Source organism: Vombatus ursinus, unplaced genomic scaffold, assembly GCF_900497805.2.
Source record: "Vombatus ursinus unplaced genomic scaffold, bare-nosed wombat genome assembly UNPS02001419.1, whole genome shotgun sequence".
In the NCBI taxonomy this organism is placed as follows: Eukaryota; Metazoa; Chordata; class Mammalia; order Diprotodontia; family Vombatidae; genus Vombatus; species Vombatus ursinus.
This window is the reverse complement of record NW_020941197.1, coordinates 30,086,586-30,097,525: the sequence shown is the minus strand read 5'-3', so window position 1 is coordinate 30,097,525 and position 10,940 is coordinate 30,086,586.

Here is a 10,940-nt window from a genome sequence, read left to right as displayed (position 1 = left end):
CTCACATTTGATAAGATAAATTTGTCAGAAATATATATTTTTAAAAGTCATAAAGAGAAACAGAGCTTTAAACTTGAGCTAATACAAATAAAGAAAACTCAATAAAAAAAGCAAAATCTATGTCTTTTTTCAAACATTCATGGATCTTAAGTAAAAATTAATCATGTGCTCTAGTGCAAAAACACAAGGAAATATAGAAAAGCAGAGACTGTACACTAAATTTAGGTATCATAATTCAATAAACCAAATAATAAATAATAACATAATAAATAAAAGTTATTGGTTCATAGGAAAACTAAAAAAAAGACTTGTTAGATGATTGAAAGAGGAAATTTTTTTTTTAAATATCAAATTACATACAAATATCTACCCTGACACCTCATTGTAGAGTGGCAGTGATCCTTGGTTTTCAACACTATGAAAAAAGAAGTGCAGGCTCTAGCAGGTTCTGCTGTGTTAGGAAGACTTTGCACATGTTCCTGGAAACAGACCAAGTCTTTTTTTCCACTTCCCAGCCCAACTAAATATGGTGGAACTCCTAGAAAGTAGGCTGGTCATGTGGTGATGAATTCTTTTGACATGGGAACCCAGGAAACAAAGATCAGTATCTAAAAGAGAGGAGGACCCCAAAGGGTTGGAAAAATCTGGGCTCTTATTATTACTCCCTTGGCTTCCTCTCCCCCCAAAAAAACAAGGTATCTATAGCGACATCTCTCAAAAAATTCTACACATGCATAGAGAGCATCTTTGATGAAGGTTTGAGAGGGGGACCTGCAAGCTTTCTCCAGTGTTATTCTACAGCAGACCACATCCTTACAGTCACATACTGAAAGGTATAGTGAATACTAGATACCATTGTACTTACTATTTCTTATCTATAAAAAAACCACTTGATTCAGAAGAGCAAAAAAAGACCACCTCAAAGCTTCTCTTCTGAATAAGCTATCTCTAGTGCATTTGTCAAAATCACATATGGTTCCTTGAAAAATTTAACAACAGAGAAAATTTTGTTTAATGATTCCTTGATTATCAATATAAAATATACAAGGTACAAAATAGGATGTGCCAGACCAAGGTGTTCACCATTATCATGGAGTACATTCAATGTAGAATCTAAAAGGAAGAGGAATTCCCTATATCTGGCAAGGTATCCTAAGTGCTCTTATTTGCAGATCACATTGTGCTATCTGCATTAAGTCCTGGAATACTTAAAAGCATATAATGTGAGACCTACACTCACTGAGGAGCTTAGCCTGGCTATCTCTGCAAGAAAAACTAGATGATAAAGAGTATCTGTTCTCTATACTATGGGTAGGATAGAATACCTGTAGGGCTGATACACAGACACACACACTCTCACACATGCATGCATATATACCTATATATTGTTGTGGAATCTATAGCTTAACCCACGCACCCATGCAGGCTGGGCTAGTTTTTCCTTAAAAGGTATTGAGACTATTCTTGGGACTTGATTAGCTCAGGAGACTAAAGGCTCAGGAAATTGACATAATCGTATTTAGGGAAATGTTTTGATTCAACTATTTTAACTATACCACATTAGTAAATTAGTAAAGCCTTTTCTAAAAGCTAAACATCACAGTGATATTGATATCAATTGACAATCAATAGGGAAAGCATGCCTGTGGGCTATAACATTAGAAAAACACCTCCCCCTTCCCCCCCTCCCCAATTCTGGGCTATCCTTAGAACCTTGCTGGTCCAAGTAGGGGTTAGGATTATAGAGGTTATATATAGGGGCTAACCATAGATTATACACAACATAGACATTATATATATGTGTGTGTGTGTATATATATATATGCATATATATATACATACATATATATTAAAAAAACTTTCCTTGTTCTGCTTGCTTCATTCTGCATCAGTTCAAATAAATCTTAACATGCAACTCTAAATTCATTATAGGATTATGGCTTTAGAGATGGGAAGGATCTTAGAAGCCATTTAGTTCAGTCCCTTCATTTTAGAGATGAGGAAACTGAAGCCCAGAGAGATTAAATGACTTGTCTAAGGTCACACAGGAAGGAACTGATAGTGGCAGTATTTGAATTCAATCCCCTAACTCCAAAACTATAACCCTTTCTACTGTGCCATACAGCCTCCATATCCGTTGTTTCTAATAGCACAGTAGTATCTCATTCTTTGAGGGCAGCTAGGTGGCACAGTGGATCTCTATCTCTATTGGGCTTGGAATCAGGAAGACTCATTTTTATGAGTTCAAATCTGACCTCAGACATTTAGTAGCTACGTGATCATGCACAGGGCAGTTAACCTAATGTTAACGAAGCTAATGAAATCACAAAGTAAGGTAGTATAGAAGGAGAAGAAAAGAGGGCCCAAGACAGAGCCTTGGGAGACATCTACAGTCAAGAGGTATGAGCTGGATAAAGATCCATCAAAGGATACTGAGAAGGAGTGGTGAGACAGGTAGAAGAACCAGAAGAGATTAGTTTCACAGAAACCTTCCAAAAGTGGTGATGGATAGTATCCAAAGGTTGAAGAGAGGTCAAGAAGGATGAGGATTGAGAAAGGGCCATTAGATTTGGAAATTAAGAGATAATTGATAACTTTGGAAAGAGCAGTTTCAGTTGATGAGATCAGATTTCAGATTTAAGAGGAGAGTTGGAAGGGAAGAAGAAGAGGAGGCACCTACTGGTTTCCTCAGGGTTTTGTGGAGAAGGATTAGAGATATGGGATAAAGAGCTAGTGGAAATGGTTAGATCAAGTCAAGGTTTTTTAAGGATGGGGAAAAAACATGTGCATATTTGAGAGAGTGAAGATGGTTATGGGGGCAATTTGCTGGAGATGGGAGAGAATGGGATCCAAGATGCCTATAAAGAGGGTTGCTTTGGTAAGGAGAAGGGCCACTTCCTAATTCGAGACAGGGGTGAAGGAGGAGATAGCAACGGAAAGCATTTGAATAATGTGAGATGACGATCAGGGGAGACAGGGAGCTCTTGGTGAATGTCCTCAGTTTTCCCAGGGATGCTCAGTTGAGTGGATGGAAGGTGGGGCTGTTGTGAGATGTTTGAGTAGAGACAAGAAGTTTTAGAACAGTGCTTGTGTTGAATGGGATAGCAAATTCATTAGAGAGGAATAAAATTATTTCCCTGCTTATTCTTGTCTTTCTTAAGAGCACTTGTCTGCTTTGGCTTGAAGGGTTGCCTACCTGTTGGTGGCTATTGGCCTGACGTGATGGCAGGTCTCACCTCCATTGTAGTTACTCCCCTGGGTAATGGCTGTGGGTGATAGGGCCTGAGTCTCTCTCTCTCTCTCTCTACTGCTACTTCAAGAAAAAAAGGAGGTACATTTATTTCTTCTCAGGTCCAACTGCGATAGTTTTGTTTTTTTAGTTTGGTTTGCTTTGGTTTTGGTCGAAGACATGATTATTGAGAAGCATTCAGAATATGAACCATGTTAATTCTATGTGAATTCAGCACTGCTTTGGGACATAGGTTCCATGTACACAGCCACACACATTCACACATATACACGCAAAACACAAAAACACATATTCACAGGATAATGCAAATGGAAAGACTTTTTTAGTAGGTGAGAAAAAAAACAGAAACATTCATTAATTTTTTTTTTATAATCTTTAATTGGGAGGGAGGTATAGGAAGAGAAAGAAAGATACCCTAGCTTGTTCCAGCTTCGCTTTCCTAATAGGGACTGAAGCATGGTGGAGAGGAGACCTTAGGAGCAGGAAGTCAAAAATACAGTCCTGCCAGAGGCTCAGGAAGGTCTAGGCAATGCTCCTTTAAACTTGGCGTCCTAGAATCCTCTTCCACTCCAGGTCACTCTAATACTCAACCTCCAGGTTATCATTATATTCAGAGAGAATGTAAGCCCCTTGAGGGAGGAGACTTTCATTTTTGTCTTTCTATTGCCATCACCTAGCATATAGAAGGCATTTAATCAATGCTTGTTGATTGACTGATTGAGCAACATACATAGATTCCACAAGACATATGATATCCTCATCAACACCTTGGGGGTTGGGAACAGTGTCTCTTCTTCCAACATGTGCCTCAAAGGGCATTATCTTTCTTTTCTATTTTTGGTAGAGCTCCACCTATTGAAATTGGCTATATGAAGGCAAACTTTCACTCTCTGTAGACACTGTCACACTGACAGTCAAGCTTACTTGGGTTGATTCTGATGATACTATTTCCTCCCCTTTTAGACAGTCTACAAAGAAAATTAATTCTTGGGGAAATACTCACTAGGATAGTTAAGCCACAGTAGGGCCTCTGACCAACTGGGACAACCTCCTTACAACCTTAAACCTAGAAAATGACAACAAATTTCACAAGGTCCAATCTTTCTTCACTATCTGCACATTGCTAATAGCACCTACCTGAGTCCTATCTCATAACTCCACGTGCTCTGATTAAGAATAACTAACGCAGAAGGACAAATGTTTTCTGAACACAAGAATAGGAGCTCAGTATGCCCCAAAATGTACAGGGCTACCCAAGTGAGAGCTATTCATATTATCATGGCTGGGCAGCTTCTATACTGAGAAGAGACGGCACCAGTTCCACAAGGCTGCACAGATTGCTCCCTATGTTACATTCTACTTTTGGTCTTCGGTTTCTAGGTAGGCCCCCGCCAATAGAATCCTATCTTTATTGTGACATTATCCAAGGTCAAAATAGCTTAGAGCAGCATGGCAAAGTAGCTGACAGTAGTGGTCAAGAAGCAAGTATCTGGAGGGACCACGGGGACCAGTGTGGTTTTGCCTGAATTTGTTCAGTAATAGGAGAATGAGAACTAGAAAAGTCTTGACACAAGCTGATAAACCACTGAATTATAAGTAATCATGGTTGGAATAGTCAGATAACAAGCATTCACTAAGTTCTTGCTTAATGCCAGGCACTGTGCTTACCTGGGAATATAAATACAAGCAGAAAGAAAATCCTTGCCCTCAAGAAGCTTACAATCTAATGGCAAAGACAGGACAAAAAAGCTGAAAAGTGAAAGGTGGGAAGAAATAGGGGGGTTAATTTCTTAACATTTAATTTTTGCAATAAGTAAACTTTTTTCCTAATGTTTCATGAACCAGTAAGACTGATGGTTTCAATATCTCTGGAAAATCATGTATGTTGTTGTTGTTTAATTGTTTACTCATATCCAACTCTTTGTGACTCCATTTGGGGTTTTCTTGGCAAAGATACTGGAGTGGTTTAAACTGAGGCAAATGAGTAAGTGGCTTGCCCAGGGTCACACAACTAGTAAGTGTCTGATGCCAGATTTGGACTCAGGACCTCCTGACTCCAGGACTGGCACTCTATCCACTGATAAATCAATAGAACCACTTTCATTTTATTCCTATTCTTCTCTGATCTTTTATCTGCCTTCATAGAACTTAAGATCATAGATCCAGAACTTGAAGGGGCCTCAGATACCATCCAGTCTAACTCCTTGATTTTACAGATGAGGAAACTGAGGTCAAAGAAAGTTAAGTGACTTGTCCAAGGTCACGCAGCTATTAAGCATCAGAAGTCGGATTTGCAGCCAGGTCCTCTGAATCCAGAGTCAGGGTTGCTTCTAATGTCCTGCGCTGCCATTATCTATGTTGGCAACAAGCAGGCTCCCTGGTTGCCTATCTTTATTTTTTAAGACTCCTGGATCCACAAAACACTTTTTTTTTGTTTTAAAGAATATTACATTATATTGAATATTTATTTATCGTTAAGTACATTCTGTTTTAGATATAGAATGGTCTAGATAAGAGCTTCTTAATCTGAAGTTCATTAACTTCTATTGAACATTTTACTAGCTGAATTTCAGGATAATTGGTTTCCTTTGTAATTCTACATATTTTATTTTAAGCATTTAGAACACAAGTCAGAGAAGGGGTCCACAGGTTTCACTAGACTGTCAAAGCCCATGATACAAAAAAATGGTTAAGAACCCCTGGACTAGATAATCACTAAAGTTCTTTTCTCTATTCTCAAACTCTGACCTCATAGACAAACAACTTGATGGCCATGAATTAAGTAAGTTTTTTTAGTGCTATAAATATAATCCTTTGAAAATAAAATCCAGGATATTAAAAAGTTGCTTATATGGCTTACCAGAAAGAAGCATACTATATTGCTCTACCATTTATATTGGCACATTCAAAAGCTGTGTTGCCAGGGTATTAGCTGAAGTGCTGAGAACCAAGTCTGCTTAAAGTTCAGGGAGAAATTAAGTAAAAGGTTGACCTCACAGAAGTAGTATCATCAATCACGGTTTCTGGGCAGATACTCACACAATCTCATACCAATGATGCCTTTTTGCCTTTAAATACCAGTTGGACTGGTTACAACACTGCACACAAGATACATGGTCTTCAAGGGATAAAGATAATGAGGAGGTGACACTGCCTCTCATGAGTCCCATGGGTGTGTACAGAGTTGGTCTTTTGCTGCAGCATAAGAATAAGAAGGCTAAAATTGCTAGGGATGCATGGAATCATGATCTGAGACCACCACAGCCTGCGGCATAGCTAATGGGGAAAACTACACAAATCACGGAAGGCCTAGAGAAATATGGAAATAGCATCCTTCCATTAGGAAATAGAAGTGATTGATATATTTAACGTATATCATACCACACATATATATGCATATATAGGACTGTGAGGTCTGGGGATATATAATGTTTATACTTTAAGGATCCATGACTTCATTGGTGTGGATACTCCTCACACTGATTTTTAGTAGATGAGCTTTGAGAGTTTCTCAACCAAAAAAATCACCTGTGGCTAATCTGGTGATGAGCCTCTCTAAAATAAGGTAGGCTGCTAGGTTGGTCCTGGGAACCAGCCAAAGTCATCAGGAACATAAGAGTACGTACACATACACACACACAGAGTGGGCATAGTGAATAAAGAGCTGGCTTCAGAGTCAAGAAGGCTTAGGTTCAAGGTCTGCCTTTGATGTACACTAGTTGTAGGACACTGGGCAAGAGACTTAACTGTTTTGGGCAATTATCTATGACTGTATATGTTGCAGAATAAGTGTCAACCTGCATTGATTGAAAAGTGTTTCCTCACAGGGGAATTCCCGGCACTTATCAAATCATGAATTGGTTTCAAAATATGTGTGTGACACACATACACATATTGGGGGAGGGGAGGGAGGGAGAGAGAGAGCGCCCACTAGGTGGCATTATGAATTGAGTGCTAAATCTAGAGTCAAGAAGACCCAAGTTCAAATTTGACCTCACACACTTATTACTTGTGTGATCTTGGGCAAGTTACTTAACCACTGTTTGCCTCGGTTTCATCTGTAAAATGGGGATAATAATACCACCTTCCTCCTAGGGTTGTTGTGAGGATCAAATGAGATTATATTTGCTAAGGGCTTTGCAAAACTTAAAGCACCATATAACTGTTAGCTAGCATTATTATTACTATATAATGAACACATTAGAGGAAGAGTGGCATAGTAGGCAGAAGACCAGCCTTGGAGTCAGAAAGATCTGGGTTCAAGTCCTACTTTTAGCACATAGTAGCTATATAATCCTAGCAAAGTCACTTAAGGTCTCAGGGCCCCAGGCAACACTCTAAGACTTAAGTTCTAGACTAGCTGAAGATCTGCATCATGGGAGTTTCCATAATGGGAGTTCCCCATGTCAATAAAATTGTAGGTCCAGATCAAAAAATTCCATATGTACTATATGTTAGGAGATGTGTGTGTATGCATGCATAGACCTTTTCTTAACCTCTTTGAGGTATATGGATATGTGTGTGTGTGTGTATGTGTGTGTGTGTGTGTATAATTATTATTATAATACAGATCTTTTGGAGGTAAATAACAATAATTGAAAGTTGAATAGATCTTTGATCTCAGTGATGAGAGCATGCCCTCCAGTGGTTAAGGTTGCAACTAATTCATGCCTTTTCAACTTTGGGGCAGCTAGGTGCACAATGGATGGAGCACCAGGCCTGGAGTCAGGAAGACCTAATTTCAAATCCAGCTTCAGTCATAGCTATGTGACCCTGGGCAAATCACTTTAATCCCATTTGCCTTGGCTTCCTCAACTATTAAATGGGGATAATAATAGCATCCCTGTCTCTTGGGGGTGAGGTTCAAATGAGATAATAATTGTAAAGTACTTAGTACAATGCCTGAAGCATAATAAGCACTATATAAATGTTATTTATTATTACTTTCATTTCATGTGATTCATGTTCAAACTCTCCAATAAATCTTTCTCATCATGGTACTGACGTGCCATTGGGGTTTTTTTGGCTGTGACTATAGGGCACAAACTTTAGCCAATTCTGCCAAGGTGGAAAGGCTTTAAGTACTACTCCATTCCAGAGGTAGAGGAAGATGCGTCCCCTACGCGACTGAGAACTAGCCTAGCTCTTCACCAGTAGAGTGGCCACGTGGTGATGGTTTCCTAGCCTGGGGCAATTCATGAACAAAAAGGTATGCCCTGAAAAGTGTGTCCTAATGAGTATAGGATACCCTCAGATAATGGTATAACCAGACAATTCATTCCACAAAGAGACCCTTTACATATCAAGTATGAAAACTGAGGATCCATTTAGGCAGAGTAACTGCCAGTAGCTAGCCATCCAAACTCATTTTTCAGATGGAAATTATGTTAATATAAAAAAAGTCAATTTGACTCTGAGACTGATCGTGGTTGAGAATGAGGAAAAGTTCTTTATTTGCAGGTTTTAGATTTGATCCCTCTCTCTGATCATTTCCTGAATCTGAGAATAAAAAAGAAAAGCAAGTTTCTTTTTTCTTTTTCTACTTGTAATTACTATATAACATACTACTACCATTGGATTATGGCTACTGAAACGATTATTTCTGTGCATAGGTGTATCTGTCCCCTGAAAAGCTAGAAATAGAACATGAAGAGATAAAAGATATAACTGAGGCCTCTTTTTCACACATGTCTTTTGTCTATCCTATCAGGAAGTTCCAGTCTGATAGTGAGGTACAGTACATTGGGTCTGTAGTCAAATCCTGGCTTTTGCTAATTATTAACAACGTGACCTTGAACAAGTTTCTTAACCTTTCTGGGCCTCAGTTTACTAACTGTCTCAAAAAAGCTGGAGCTTTTCCTTGAAGAGTCCATTCCAGCACCAGTTCCAGCACCAGATCTATGATCCTATGATCGCTTACATAATATAGATAACCATAGGCTGAAAAGGCTCATTCTGATCTCGAGAACCATTGCTGCCATTTTGCAGTGTTCTTGCATACTGATTATAAGTAAATAGTTGGTTATATCATGGAAACTGAACCTAGATCATGTGACTCAGGATGGTGTGGACTGCTGGTTCCATGGTTCCTGCTGCAGAGGTTGATCCCCATCACTATGCACAAGCAGAAGGCAAGCCAGGGCCCATAAATTTCTGATCCTCATACAGAGACACACAAAGAGGTTATACAGACTTATTCTAGGTATACCCCATTCTTCTACATTCATCTGCTGTTGACATATTAGTGTCTAGAAGATCAAAATATATGTATACACAAACATACACACACACATAAACATGACTCTTATTTTAAGGAAAATATTGCCAAGTTGTTCTTAACTCCCCCTCAGTTTTACCTCAAAACGTTTCTGTGTCTTCACTACTCCCATCTTTCCTTCCTATCTCAGCATATGTTGGTTTTTTCCCTTGACCATTGCTTCTGTACCTTAGAATTTCTTGAGTCTTTCTCCTTCTCTTAGCTTTCATGATTTTATACTGTTTTCCATTTCGGTTCTTTCTTTACTGGCTCCAAGTCCTACTCCCATGCTTTAAATACAGGTATAGCCCAAAGGACACTTAGATGGCACAATGGATAGAGTGCCAGGCCTGAAGTCAGGAAGACCCATCTTCCTGAGTTCAAATTTGGCTACAGATACTTACTAGCTGTGTGACCCTGGGCAAGTCATAGAACCCTGTTTGCCTCAGTTTCCTCCTCTGTAAAATGAACTGGAGAAGGAAATGGCAAGCCACTCCAGTATCTTTGCCAAGAAAAACCCAAATGGGATCATGGAGAGTTTGAAATGACTGAACAACAACAAAGCTGAACACTCTCTCCATACTCTTTTCCTAAGAGTTCTACCTTGTTTGATCTCTTTCAAGAGATCTAGTTATTAACTTCATGACTTTTTACATGGACATTCTGCTATCACCTCAAGTTTAAAACATCTAAGACTGAATGAATTTCTTTTGCCCAAAAAGGCCATCATCTATCTAAAGAATTATTTAGTCAAACCCTTTCATTTTACAGCTAAGGAAACTGAAGCTCAAAAAAAGGTAACTGACTTGCTTAAAGTCATGGAATTAATCACTGACAGAACTGAGCCTAGAGCTTAGGTCAGGGGTGGGGAACCTGAGGCCTCCAGGCCACATGTGGCCCTCTAGGTCCTCAAGTGTGACCCTTTGACTGAATCCAAACTTCACAGAACAAATCCTTTTATTAAGGGGGCATTTGTTTTATGAAGTTTGGATGTGGCCTGGAAGCTGCAGGCTCCCAACCCCTGGTAGGTAACCTGATTCCCAATCCATTATTTTTTCCACTGCACTACACTGAAGCTAAGTTAGTACTTTTTGTGGAGACAGCAAATAAACTTGCTTCATATAGTCTTTCCAATTTTTTCATTTCACTTGATGTTGCCTCTTTAAGTCTTCCCAGTTCTATCACTTCCACCTGAATACATATGCCCCCAATTAAAAAACACTCTCTATTCCATTAATGAAATCTCCCCCTTCTCTTCTCTACTTTCAATACTCGATTCTAAGGTCCTTGGTTGATGTGAAGCTGGCTCTAAAAATAAAGCATTGTTTTCCTTTTGGTTTAGTTCATACCTGCCACAGCAAAAAATACAAAGGGTCTCCAGGCTGTTCATATATTAAGTTTTCAGTGAGCCGCTAAGAGAGAGAAAGAAAGAGC